The sequence below is a fragment of the Hermetia illucens genome, chromosome 1 (assembly GCF_905115235.1).
Source record: "Hermetia illucens chromosome 1, iHerIll2.2.curated.20191125, whole genome shotgun sequence".
NCBI classification, from domain to species: domain Eukaryota; kingdom Metazoa; phylum Arthropoda; class Insecta; order Diptera; family Stratiomyidae; genus Hermetia; species Hermetia illucens.
Window position 1 is genome coordinate 113,367,397 of NC_051849.1, and position 14,905 is coordinate 113,382,301.

Consider the following 14,905-nt stretch of genomic DNA (forward strand, 5'->3'; position numbering starts at 1 on the left):
AAAAACTTATTAATAAAATTTTTCGCAAAAACAAAAACAAGATAGCGGCTTTTTAAGGTTTTTTTGGCTATTGCCACGATTTGTGAATCCCTTTACATGTAGCAATATTCACGACTTTCAGTTGAATGTAAGGGAGAGCTTTGAGTACATGCAAGAGTGTGGTGAACCATTTTTTTCCCCTCAAAATACATTACACTCCGATACCTGCTCAAATAAAATTAATAATAGCATAGTGTCATATTTTAGAAATTTATCCGAAAAGCCCCCTTAAGTTTATCTTAGAAGTAGAAAATTTGCCGCCATTATAAGTAATAATATAACACACAATTTGGAAAGTTTGAAAGAATTGGAATTATTATTAACAAAGTTATAGAAGGCCAGAATTGAGCAGTGGAGGTGAATATATTAAGGAATATTTGAAATTTTTAGCTATGCTCGAATGGAAGAATGTGAATAGGAAATTTCTCAGACAGCAAAATTTTATGGTGCTAGGATGAACAAAAGGGGGATTTGCAGTCAATTACTAAAAGTTACAATAATAAACTATTATTAACTTTATTTGAACAGATATCGGTATAGAGGGTATTTCGGAGCGTAGGCGTCATAAAGTGGCAACCTCTTGATTTTTTTTCTTCAGATTTTTAGGTTGAGTAGTTTCTGAGAATGGGTCCGTTAGAGACATGATCACTTTCGACCGACCGCACTCCCCACTTTTCCATCAAATGTCAAAACTAAGAACGACTTCGGAAAGTACCAATCGGACCTTTCATTTGATACCCCACATGACTATATTTGGTGGAAAAAAATGTACACCCCCCTTTTTCATGTATGGGGACCTCCCTCAAATTCGACGTAAAAGGATGTAACTCACTGTATGCGTGAACGTTCACAGTTCCCACCTTTCCACAAAATTTGGTGTCAATCGCTATAACCATCATCATCATCATCAACGGCGCAACAACCGGTATCCGGTCTAGGTCTGCCTTAATAAGGAACTCCAGACATCCCGGTTTTGCGCCGAGGTCCACCAATTCGATATCCCTAAAAGCTGTCTGGCGTCCTGGCCCACGCCATCGCTCCATCTTAGGCAGGGTCTGCCTCGTCTTCTTTTCCTACCATAGATATTGCCCTTATAGACTTTCCGGGTGGGATCATCTTCATCCATACGGATTAAGTGACCCGCCCACCGTAACCTATTGAGCCGGATTTTATCCACAACCGGACGGTCATGGTATCGCTCATAGATTTCGTCATTGTGTAGGCTACGGAATCGTCCATCCTCATGTAGGGGGCCAAAAATTCTTCGGAGGATTCTTCTCTCGAACGCGGCCAAGAGTTCGCAATTTTTCTTGATAAGAACCCAAGTTTCCGAGGAATACATGAGGACTGGCAAGATCATAGTCTTGTACAGTAAGAGCTTTGACCCTATGGTGAGACGTTTCGAGCGGAACAGTCTTTGTAAGCTGAAATAGGCTCTGTTGGCTGACAACAACCGTGCGCGGATTTTATCATCGTAGTTGTTATCGGTTGTGACTTTCGACCCTAGATAGGATAAATTGTCAACGGTCTCAAAGTTGTATTCTCCTATCCTTATTCTTCTTCGTGTTTGTGTTTGACCAGTGCGGTTTGATGTTGTTGGTTGATTCGTCTTCGGTGCAGACGTTGCCACCATATATTTTGTCTTGCCTTCATAGATGTGCAGCCCAAGATCTCGCGCCGCCTGCTCGATCTGCATGAAGGCAGTTTGTACGTTTCGGGTGGTTCTTCCCATGATGTCGATATCGTCAGCATAGGCCAGTAGTTGGGTGGACTTGAAGAGGATCGTACCTCTTGCATTCACCTCAGCATCACGGATCACTTTCTCGAGGGCCAGGTTAAAGAGGACGCATGATAGCGCATCCCCTTGTCGTAGACCGTTGTTGATGTCGAATAGTCTTGAGAGTGATCCTGCTGCTTTTATCTGGCCTCTTGGTCAGGGTCAGCCTAGTCAGTCTTATTAATTTCGTCGGGATACCGAATTCTCTCATGGCCGTGCACAGTTTTACCCTGGCTATGCTATCATAGGCGGCTTTAAAGTCGATGAACAGGTGGTGCAACTGTTGTCCATATTCCAACAGTTTTTCCATCGCCTGCCGCAGAGAGAAAATCTGATCTGTTGCTGACTTGCCTGGAGTGAAGCCTCTTTGGTATGAGCCAATGATGTTCTGGGCGTATGGGGCTAGCAAGATAGTGGAGAATATCTTATAGATGGTACTCAGCAACGTGATACCTCTATAATTGCTGCACTGTGTGATATCTCCCATGTTATGTATGAGACAGATTATGCCTCGTTGCCAATCGTCAGGCATTGATTCGCTGTCCCATACCTTGGCATAACTGGTCGCCTCCATATTTAACCAATTCGGCTGCAATTCCATCGGTTCCTGGCGACTTATGATTTTTTAGCCGATGAATTGCACGGACTGTTTCTCCTAAACTTGGTGGTGGCAGTATTTGTCCCTCGTCTTCAGTTGGCGGGACCTCCAACTCGCCGATGTTCTGGTTGTTCAGTAGCTCATCAAAGTACTCAACCCATCGCTCTAATATTCCCATTCTGTCGGAAATCAGATTTCCCTCTTTGTCTCGGCAGGATGAGCATCGAGGTGTATAAGGCTTCATCCTGCTGACTTTTTGGTAAAACTTCCGCGCCTGGTGCGGTTGCTCCCTGTACTTTTCTAGTTCACAGACTTGTTGGTTCTCCCAGGCTTCCTTTTTCCGTCTGTGAAGTCGCTTCTCCGCTCGACGGAGTTCGTGATAAGTCTCTGCGCGTGCCCGCGTTCTTTGAGAATGCAACATTACTCGGTATGCGGCATTCTTCCGTTCCGTTGCTAACTTACATTCATCATCAAACCAGCCGTTTCGACTCCTTTTGCGGCTGGGGCCAAGTATATTTGTGGCCGTATCCATGATAACGTTCTTCAGGTGGTTGTGAAGATCATTAGTTGATGCTTCATCTCCAGGTCCTCTGTTGACTGCGGTTATTGCGGGCACCCATTTCCCTCTTATAGGTGTCGCGGAGGGTTGTGATGGCTTCAGTGTTCACTCTCACCTGATTGTCAGAGGGGATTCTAGGTGGTATTGTTATTCGAGGTCGGAGCACCATGCCAACGAGATAGTGATCCGAGTCTATATTGGCCCCCCTATATGTTCTGACATTCATCAAGGCTGAGAGGTGGCGGCGTTCGATCAACAAGTGGTCAATTTGGTTGAAAGTGGTCCCGTCTGGAGAGGCCGTATGTTTGTGGACCGCTTTCCGCGCAAACCAGGTACTTCCAACAACCATTTCGTGTGACCCTACTAATTGAATAGTCCGCAGTCCGTTATCATTTGTTTTTTCGTGTAAGCTATGGGAGCCAACGTATCGCCTGAATACGGGCTCCTTCCCTACTTGGCTGTTAAAATCCCCAAGTATGATTTTGATATCATATCTGGGACAGGCTTCGAGGGTTCTTTCTACTGCCTCGTAGAAGGTATCCTTCTCCGACTCTGCAGTCTCCTCTGTAGGGGCGTGAACGTTTATAAGGCTTATATTTCTAAACTTGCCTCGCAAGCGCAGAGTGCATAGCCGTTCGCTTATGCTTTCAAAGCCGATAACAGCAGGTTTCATTTTTTGGCTGACTAAGAAACCTACTTCGAGCACATGGTTTACTGGATGACCGCTATAATATATGGTGTAGTGGCTCTTCGCCAGGAAACCGGTCCCTGTCCATCGCATCTCTTGCAACGCTGTTACATCAGCCCTATATTGGGACAGGGTATCGGCTAGCTGCTTATCAGCTTCATCTCTGTACAGGGAGCGCACGTTCCATGAGAAAATGCGCAAATCGTTGTTCCTTTGTCGTTGCCGGGTCCGTCGTTTTAAAATCCGTCCTATCCGAGGCTCCTGTTGTGGCTTCGTAACATGTTGTTATCCGTGCAGGGTTGTCAGCCCTACCCATCGCTATAACCGTTTCCGAGAAAAATGTGTGTGACGGACAGACAGACAGACAAGTGAAAATCACACTATGATCAACAAAATTATAATAGGTCAAAGTTGTCCTGCGACGAAAGATGCAGTGAGGTGAGTTCAGGATACCGAAAGCCGTGCGCTTCGAGTATAAAGGTTTAGCGTTCACCTTATGTGAGAAACTCTCTATGGATGAGTTTCCATTCGTACATAGTTAAGAATACAAAACACTCCCACATATTTTGCCAACCACCAAGATACACATATTTACATACAAATCAACGACATAAATACTGTTTTCACCCTGAATAAACAAACACTGTCTATGACCGCCCGACGATGCATGTTTATATAATATATATATATTTTAGTTCGTGTACAAAAACATACGTACATATATATTTGACGTACGGAACGAGGTATACACCCCCAATCTTTATTAGCAAATACATACATATCCATATACATATCTACCTCGAGTAATTGACACTGAAATGCAAATAACTAGGAAGTCAACAAGGTTTGGTTTTGTGTAGTTCTCTTATAAACACATTTGAGTGTGCATTTGTCCCATTAGTATGTAGCACATAATATATGCATATATTGGATTGGGGAAAAAGAAATGTCGTATTTCTGATCGAAATTTAACGCCTTATTTAACATGATTAGAATTATTCGATTTAAGTCAAATATGCACCGTTTTGTTCACAAACTTGTTGCCATTTAGAAGACGATTTCATTATACCCCCTTATAAAACCTTCCCTCCTTATTTGCAAAAAACTCGGACAACCAGTTTTCGCAAGCCTCGTTTGAGGCCAACTGGACCAGAAGAAATGGTAATCACTTGATGCCAGGTCCCAACTATACGGCGGGTGCTAGAGGACATCTCATCCGAGCTCCCGTAGCTTCTGGCGGGTCGTCAAAGATGTGTGAGGCTGAGCACTGTCCTGGTGGAACACAACACCATTCCTATTGACGGCTTCTGTTCAATCGCCTGCTTCAAACCCTCAAGTTGTTCACAGTAGAGGACCGAATTGAGGGTCTGGCCATAGTTGAGCAGCTCATAGTGGATGATTTCCTTCCAATCCCACCAAACACACAGCAAAACCTTCCTGGCCGTCAATCCGGGCTTGGCGATGGTTTGGGCCGGCTCGCCGCACTTCGACCACGATCTTTTTCACTTGAGATTTCCGTACGTGATCCACTTTTCATCACCAGTCACCATCCGCCTCAAAAATGGGTCGAATTCGTTCCGTTTCAACAGTGTATCGCAGGCGTTGATTCGGGCCAAGAGATTTTTTTATGTCAATTCGTGTGGCACCCAAACATTCAGCTTTTTTTGGAATTCAATCTTCTGCAAATGGTTCCAAAAGGTTTTATGGTCTTCACCCAGTTCCTGGCCAATCGAGCGAATCCTCACATGCCGGTATACTTGGATGATTTCGACGATTTTATCGCTTTCTACGACGATTGGCCTACCAGTACCGGGCGAATCTTCTACATACACTACACCAGAACGAAATCGATGGATCTAACGCCGTGCGGCGCGAATCATTACAGTATCGAGCTCACAAACTTCACAAATTTTTTCGGCCGCCTTCATTGCATTTTTACCTCTTGCTCGGTGGACTCCATCGCGCTATAACTTGAGACTGAAACGTACGATCACAGCACTGTCAAAGAGACACTTGTAGCGCAGATTGTCGTCTTCAAATCGCCGTATAGTACGATCCGATGGGATAAGTACAACACAAGATATGTTTAAGTGTCGCCATCTATTGACAAAATACGACATTTCTTTTTCCCCAACCCAATATTATGTGAGAGTATCCACTTTGGGGTGATACCGACTTGTCTGTCTTGAATTTGTAAGGAAACGACAATTTTGACCTATTGTAACTTTGTTAGTAATAGTGCGATTTCCTCCAAGCTAAGTAGAATCATGCTTTATTTTATAGCCTACGTTACTTGCAGTTTCGTGGTAATAGGGTGAACTTAGAGGGCGTTTTGCAGCCAATTACTAAAAATTATAGTAATATACTATTATTAAATTTATTTGAAAGGATATCGGTGTTGAAGGTATTTCGGAGCCTAGGTACCATATGGTGGCAGCCTCTTAATTTTTTTCAGATTTTCTGATTGGGTAGTTTCTGAGAATGGGCCCGTTAAAGAAATGATCAACGATGTTAAAACTAAGACAGGCCTCGGAAAGTACTAACAGAGACCTTTCATTTAATACCCCACATGGGTATATTCAGTGGAAAAAAAATTACACACCCCTTTTGCATGTATGGGGATCCCCTTAAATACAACGTAAAAGGATGTTCACAGTTCCCACCTTCTCACCAAATTTGGTGTCAATCGCTATAATCGTCTCCGAGAAAAATGCGTGTGACGGACAAACAGACAGACAGACAGTAAACCGATTTTAATAAGGTTTTGTTTTACACAAAACCTAAAAAAAGGAAAACTAAAACGGCCCCATAGACCCCACCGTTCATATAAGGTCACTTTATATGGTGATGACGTCGTACATGTCTTGGCTACCATAAATTTGCCCGAAATGCGAAATTTAGAACTTCTATAACTTTGTTAGTAATAGTCGGTAATAGTTGCCTTCAAACTTTCCAGAATTATGCCCTATATTATCGTCTATGCTGATCTACTCGTGGATTATATTATTTACTTTATTTGTGCAGATATCGGAATGGGCCTAGATTTCATACATAGTTGCAACACTGTAATTTCTGTGATTCCTGTTTCAGTTTTTGTGCACTATCTCACATATATTTTACCCAATATCGGAAATAAGATCAATTTGTAGTACTAATGAGCCCTTTCATTTAATATCCCACATGACCATGTTCTGTGAAAACAAAAATTACACCCTCCTTTCGCATATATGGGGCCCCTCTTTCACAAAAAAAAACCTTAAAAATATGAGAACAACGATAAAATGACAAAACTTGTCCACTGCATCAATCTAATCAAAATTCACACCGGTGGGTTTGAGATTCGGATGACAAGGCGGAAATAGCTGTTAACGAAAGCTTAAAGTTTACGATGGGCAGTTGTGGTCACTTTCTATATGCGTGATGCCCACTTCCCATATCTTTGTGATAATGTTGGTGCGGTACAATCTTAACTTGGCTAGTGTCCGGATAACTGAGTGGTTAGAGCACAAGGCTGTCGTACGGAAGGTCGCGGTTCAAATTTCACTGGTGGCAGTGGAATTTGTATCGTGATTTGACGGCGATTCAGCTGTCAATGAGTACCTAAGTCAAATCAGGTTAACAATCTCGGGCAAGCGCAATGCTGACCACATTTCGTTCTACAGTGCTGTAGTATACCGTTACGGTCTTGAATGAAGTGCTCTAACACACTTCAAGGCCCTGATCCAATTGGTTTGTTGCAAGAACGATTATTATTATTATTATTACTAATCTTAACTTGATATTGATGTTACGGTATCTAAATTTCCAAATTTTAGACAAAACAGCGAAGACTGAGTAGCATTGAATGCGATGTCATTGTCAACACAGACAACGCTATAACGATAGACAAAGTGATCAATATCTTTAATGCTCTGCCCATTATTGCAAATAGAAAGAGAATGGTATTTATCTTTAGTTCCATTCTTTCTGCCTTTTTCACCGAATTCGGTGCCATTTGACCAAGCTCAATGACTTGGTACGAGAGCAAGCAGATATTATCTGTGCAGTTGAGGTATTTGAGGAGAAATGTCATGGTATATTGAACCTCTTCGCGTCCTTCGGACAAAACAGAACGACGCACGTTACGTATGATGAGAAGAAACAGATTTGTTAGACTTCGCTTTGGACTCCTCTGCAATTTTACTTCGATGCAATAAGTGCTACTTTGTTTTGTCATATATAATGAAAAGAAAAGACCCTAGTGCATAGAAGACACCAAACACACTCATCGAAAATTTTTTCGAAGTCGCTGATGAGCAAGTAAAGCGAGGGCCAATGATGGTGTTCATGTGGTCACCATAGGAGGATTCAGAGCGGAAACTAACCTGTCCTTTGTCGATCAAGCGTGTGAAATAATCTTTGATAAATTCCTGGATAATTTTGGCTATTATATTTACGGCGGCAGAAAGCACAAGAACGAGAGATCTTTGAAGATCTAGCTCGAATTCTTTTTCACTTGTCCTTGATCCTCCTATCCTATCCTATAAAAACAAAAATCTTACAGTTTGTTAGTTGGGGCTATCATAAGAGGCGACTAAAAGGGATAGAAATTTGTGGGCTAGTAACCAGCAAATTTTCAAGCTTGATTGCTATCGGAACGTCAACAACGCCTCGAACCTCACGATTACGATTTTCGGCTATCGAAAACGGACTATAATTAGTTTCTAACGTGGACCCTTCTTGACAACGGTAGCGAGGATCCTTCGAATGTTCGCTTTCTCCAATTCGAATAGGAATTCCAACGATATAAGCTGAACATTGTGAGCTTAAGTGGCGTAATTGGTAGGACTGTGGAGAGTATTCTTCTCCTTTATGCGGCAATGCGGTGTCAAGATGCTTCTGATGGCTACGGAAAGGCTCGCTTGACCTAGAAGCATATTTCTGGCAAACTTCTGATTGCAAGATTCCTGTCTACGTTAAGGAGCAGCACACTTGTATAATGTTATGCACCAAAGGAGACGTCCGATATAGTGGCAAAGGGTTTTTTCTACGAGCAATTACACGCAATTCAGGAGAAGCCTAACCGATCCTGCACTTGCGTAACAAAAAGGGTGCTGCCATCGGTCTTAAAAAGGTTCACCATTTGATAATCACTTATGTTCACTTGCGTGTCCCGTCCACCACTTCTTACAAAGTTGGAAAGCTGCGACTCTGTAAGTTCTACGTTGACCGTTTCTATGATCTAGCTGTCGTTCGACAGTGGGACAGCTATCTTGCTGATAGGACCGTAGATATACCGAGTAACCCACCTGAGTATATCGCGCATTGAGCCGCCATCAAAAATGGTTTTCTCTCGTGTGCTTCGTAGGTCGTCGGCACGTCCCGAAGAGGCGTCATAAAATCTGGTTGACTGCGGGATCGAGAACGCAGATCGATAAACGGAAGGAGTTGAAACCTCTATGGATCATTGCGAGTGATAGTGGTGTGACGCGCTCGAAATGCGATACCGAGCAAAATTATAGGAAATCCAGTGTGGTTTGCGCCGTGACAAAAGAGAATTTGTCAGGGAATTGGAAGAACGTAGTGATTCCAGAAGTGTTCCCCGCATCACGAAGAAGCTTGCACGTGGTCGCAAATCTTTCGATGGTCCTGTGAACGTTGTCAACGGTCGATTTCTCATATACGATGAAAAGGTGGAAAGAATATTTTACCATGGTTGTTAACCTTATAACATCCGATGAGGTTTCCCCCGTTGTGAATGAAATTGCTTGTCACCGTAACATGCGGACACGGACTGTTCCTCCAAGCAAAATGGAAATCATTTCGGCCATCAACGCATTCAAACGAAGTAAAGCCATTGAGTGTGACGGTCTCTTGGCAGAGTTATTTATTGCTGCACCTGCAATTACAGAACCTTTCGCAGAGAGTGGAAGATGGGGATGATCGTTAAGATTCCAAAGGGGGCTTCCGTTTTGAGTGTGACAATTGGAGGGGTATTTGCGTGCTTTTGACACAAAACAAGAGAGAAGGAGCGCAGGCATCTCAGGAAATTGTGGGGGTAGCGGACGCATATTTCATGTATCGCGAGCGTTAGCGCGCATATATTTTAGGATATACTGAAACTTCTTGATTTCCAAGAATTTTTTGTCGAGCTGAACGATTTCACTTTTTGTTGAGAACCCACTTTCCTTTTATTGAATATAGAATATAAGTTATACGTCCGAATCGCGGTCTTGCTTGCATGGCAAAAGATCTCTTTTCAAAATTTGGGGACGTTTTACATCCTGTGTTCCTGTTGACGGTGGTTCTCATTTGGTTCTGGTTTTGCGTTTCCGCAAGTCTGTTTTAGGTACTCAACAATAATATTACAGCTTACATATACTGATGCCACCTTATTTCAATTTCTCCAATTTCAAATTAGTAGGAGGATTCCTACAAATGCTTCGAAACTGTTGAATATCTGTGTTACCATGTTCGCCCCTTTTCAGTGTGCAGTGTATCAAATCACACAATTCATTTTCAAAATTTTTCTGATGTATCAATTATAGTCCTTGCTACGGGTATAGATTAGTGAAAATCAATAGCAAATTATTACAAGAACATTTAACAAAACAAAAGCGAAATATTCAAATTCATGGTAATGTGATAAATTGCCACATTACTCTCACCTTCGTTAAATTAATAAGCGCTCGTGCACGTCTTGGCACAAAAGGAGAACGCAAGAATAAGATGGTGGCTCATGAATTAAGATTTCTATCGAGAACATGCAATCCTGAAGGAAAACCAATGAAGGTTATAAAAACAACCACCGCGCAATTCAAACAAACTCACTCATACACCCGGCTAGGCATTCGAAAGCCCGAAATTACATCGATGCGTGTGAGTGATTTTACAAGGGTAAATAAACCTTTAAATTGGGAAGAATTCCGTGCACCCACAATTCAGGAAATACAAGTCATAACCAAGTGTTTGAGTTTTCCCATTTCAATTTGACACGCGATCCGGAGAACCCTTTTGGGGAACTTAACTAAATCAACAGCAAGTACTATAAATTACGCTAATGGGCCTGAGCAGGAACCCCCCTCATTTTCCAGCTAACTAGCGTGGCAGGTCGCGGGGTAAAGCGACCATGTCTCGTGCAGACTCGAATTCCCCGAGACACTAAGAAATTAGCGACAGCATTCCAACAATGTCGTTATAACACCAGTCTTAATTAGTATTGTATTCGAGAGGATTTACGTTGATTTTCTTGAATTAATTATCCGGGCCTGCCGAACAAATCGTGGTCTTGACATCATCCGCTCATTCGGTATGGTAATTGGAAACGGGAAACACAATATTCTCCGTTCGAGCAGATTTATTAGCTCCGGCAATGAACAGAGTTCGGTGAGCGCTAAGCTCGCCAGCCACACTGGCTGCACAGAAAAAACGGAAAATACCAACTGAAAGCACAACAAAAAGGACTCAAAAATGTATCCAAGCAAATTGATTCAATTCGATTGATATGACATGTTAAGCATATTAAACCGACAGCCTGTCTAATTGTAATCCGATGTTAAATTGATTCGCTTACCTACCAACAAACTAAATCCGGAGAGGAAGTTCGGCCATTTGGGAGTCTTCTTCTAAGCACTCTAAGTGCCCATTCACTATTAGGTACATGGGTGGAACTCGAAGAGAAAGAATTGCGTCAAAAAACCTGCCCTCCGGGGAGAGTAGTCTGTACCAAAAAGCGAATACAAGGCGCTATTGATATTCAGTGAGTTAGTCGATGTTGGAGTATGTGCGGTCAAGTCAGAAGAGTCTTTTTTACTATTTTTTGGTTCTGTGCAAAACTAGCTAGGAAAACGCACTGTTTGCATGTACGTCTATGTTGCTATCGTTTCACCGTGAAATTGCTCCTAAATGTAAAACATACATATACATCTACACCAGATAGAAGTATGCATTTTTGTGGTAATTTTTTTTAAGGTTTTGTGTAAAATAAAATCTTATTAAAATCGTCCGTCTGTCTGTCTGTCCGTCACACGCTTTTTTCTCGGAGAATGTAGCAGCGATTGACACCAAATTTGGTGGAAAGGTGGGAACTGTGAACACTCACGCATACAGTGAATTACATTCTTTTACGTCGAATTTAAGGGGGGAGTCTTCATATATGCACCAAATATAGTCATCTGGTATATCAAATGAAAGGTATCGGTTAGTACTTTCCAAAGCGGGTCTTAATTTTGACACTTGTTGGAAAGGCGGGGGGTCGAAAGTGATCATTTATTTAATGGGGCCATTCTCAGACATTGCACAGCCGAAAAATCGGCTGCCACTATATGGTGGCTAGGCTCCTAAATAACTTTCATACCGATATCCCTTCAAATAAAGTTAATAATAGTATATTACTATAATTTTCAGTAATTGGCTGCAGAATCCCCTTAGCTTCATCCTAGCGCCACGAAATTGTAGCAATGTAGGCTATAATATAGAGCTTGATTTTTCCAAGTTTGGGGAAATCGCAGTATCACTAACAAAGTTATAAAAGGTCAAAGTTGTCACTTCTTTGGAAATTCAAGATTTTAAAAATCGATGTCATCCGAAAGTGAGTATTCTGACATAATATATGCGTATAATACGTGTTCAACTCACACTCAAATGTCTTTATAAAAGAAATACACAAAACATTTCATGCCTGAAGCACCCAGCTTCCGATTTACCGATTTGTTTGTTTTAGTTTTGGGAGAGTGCAGCTCGTACAAACACTAGTCCACTCATTGATAGTTTCTACCTTCGAATTCTTTTGGTCAAAACTGGTTGACATGAAATTTGGAGTTTAAGTAAAAGATAGCGCAAAGTTGTATTGCGTGGATGTACGCTTCCCCCCGGGGGTGACTACAATCCATTTTCGGGGGTCGAAAATTTACTGTTCAAAATAACCGCAGAAAGCGATTAGATGGTTTATGTTAGATACATTTTTTTTTTCTATAAGTAGTACTCTTTTGATTTATTCATGATCAAACATGTGGCTTTTCCCTTTTTTAAACGGCTTTTCGTGAGTAACTCAACAATCGTGCGTTTTAGATGAAAACTTTAAACTTCAAATTGCGCAAAATTCACACCTTTTCGCAGCAACATCCTTTGTTATAAAGCGGAAATATATCACATGTAGTTTCTACAAAAAGAAATCGTAAATATTGGCTTATTCTAGGCTGAACACAAGTATCTCCTTCCTTAACGACATTATGTGAATTGAAGCTTAAGAACACAATCAAAGTCTCCCCAACTTGTTGTAAGACGCGACTAAAAGGAATAGACATTTTTGGGCCAGTACCTGCGAATTTCGAAACTTTGTGGCTACGTCAACAACGCCTTGGATAGGGACTTACCTCCCTGACTAACCGTTGCGACTGTTGGCTATTGAACACGGGCTATAATTGGTTTCCGAAATGTGCGCACGTACTCGACAACGGTAGCAAGGGTCTCCAAAATGCTCGCTTTCTTCAATTTAAGCTGAAATTCCAGCGATATAAGTTGGACATTCGGGGCCTAAGCGAAGTAAGATGGTGGGACTCTGGAGAGTATTCCTCTCCTTCTTGTGGTAATGTGCTTTTGTACTCTGGAAAGCCAAGTGGTAGAATCTGATGTTCAGATGCTCCCGATTTCTACCACAAGGCGCGCTGTTTTGACTTGGGAGCCGGTTTCTGACAGATTTCTCACTGCAAGATTCTTGTCCAAGTTAAGGAGCATCACAATTATACAATGCTACGCCCAAGTGGAGACTTCCGATACAGTGAAGAAAAAGCTTTCTACGAGCAATCAAACGCAGTTTAGGGGAGGCTTCCTAAAGTTGACTTTGTTATTATGTTGAGTGATCCTAATGCGAAGTTGGCATCTGACAACACATTTGATCGAAAAACATGGTCGTGGCGACTGTAAAGGTAATGGTGGGCGATTCGTGTATTTCTGCAACTTCTACCGCCATGTCATTTATGGCACATTGTTCGACCACAAACCCTGCCAACAGGTCACTTAGGTTTCAAATAACCGAGGCCGTACGAGCAATCAGATCAACCATTTTGCCATCAGCAGTAGATTTAGGAGTTGTCACCTGCATGTGCGTAACAAAAGAGGTGCTGATACCGGTTTTGAAAACGATTACCACCTGATGCTCGCTTACGTTTGCTTGCGTGTGTCACTTCTCGTAAGGTTAGGGAGCTATGACCCTCTAAGTTCAACATTGACCTCTTGGATGATTAGGAGAGCTATTTTGCTGATCGGGCGACAGATATACTGAGTAACCCACCTGAGAATATCGTTGAGCATTGGGCCGCCATCAAAAATGCTTTTTTCTGGAGTGCAACGCAGTTTGTGAGCCACGTCGCTTGTGAAGTCCCGAAGAGGTGTCATAAGATCTAACTGACTGCGAAATCGTCGAAGCGGATCGATGAACGGAAAGGATTGAAGGCTCTATTGATCGCTGCGAGTGATGGTGCCGTGACGCATGTGATCTCCGATACCGAGCGAAATCCCGAGAAGTTCAGCATAGTGTGTGCCGTGACTAGAGACAATTTGCTATTGCGCTGATCAGGCAAGCGGAAAATGCCGCAGATTTAAATGATTTCAGAAATATATACCATATCATGAAAGTGCTTGCATGTAGCCACAAATTTTCCGATGGTCCCGTGAAGACGTCAACGGTTGATTTTTCACTCACGATGACGAGGAACTGAAGAGGTGGAAAGAACACTTTACCATGGTTCTTAACCGTATCACATTGGGTGAGGTTCTTATTCTTGTAGATGAATGTGCTAGTCCCCAAACAGGAGAGAAATCGTTTCGGCCAGCAAGGCACTCAAACGGAGTAAAGTGATTGGGTTTGACCGTCTCCCCGAAGAGTTATACATCGCTAGGTTGCAGTTGTAGCAGATTTGCCGCTTCCACTCGTGCGGAAATTTTGGGAATCTGGGACCTTTGGCAGAGAGTGGACGATGGGGATGATCGTTAAGATTCTAAAGAAGCGGTTCAGTTCAGAATGTGAAAATCTGAAGGTATCTGCTTGCTCCCTGTCGTCGTAAGAGATAATGACTAAAATAATCCTGGAACACATAAAAGAAAATCTCGATTGATTGATCTACGCCAGTACCCTAGACGACTAAGGACTCCTTTGGTGCTGGAAGATGAATTGAAAACTCTGAACTGCACACTTTTAGAGTGCTATGAAGAGGCTTGTCCTATTTCCCGAGGCCAAAGCGGTAAAACCGTTCCTTGGTGGAACCG

At 42.4% G+C, this 14,905-nt stretch overlaps 1 protein-coding gene across 1 annotated transcript in view; it reads right to left on the reverse strand.

Moving 5' to 3' along the window:
* Positions 1–14,905, reverse strand: part of LOC119661059 (retinal homeobox protein Rx) — a 131,725-nt gene that overhangs the window by 48,984 nt on the left and 67,836 nt on the right. The gene's annotated exons all lie outside the window — the stretch shown is intronic.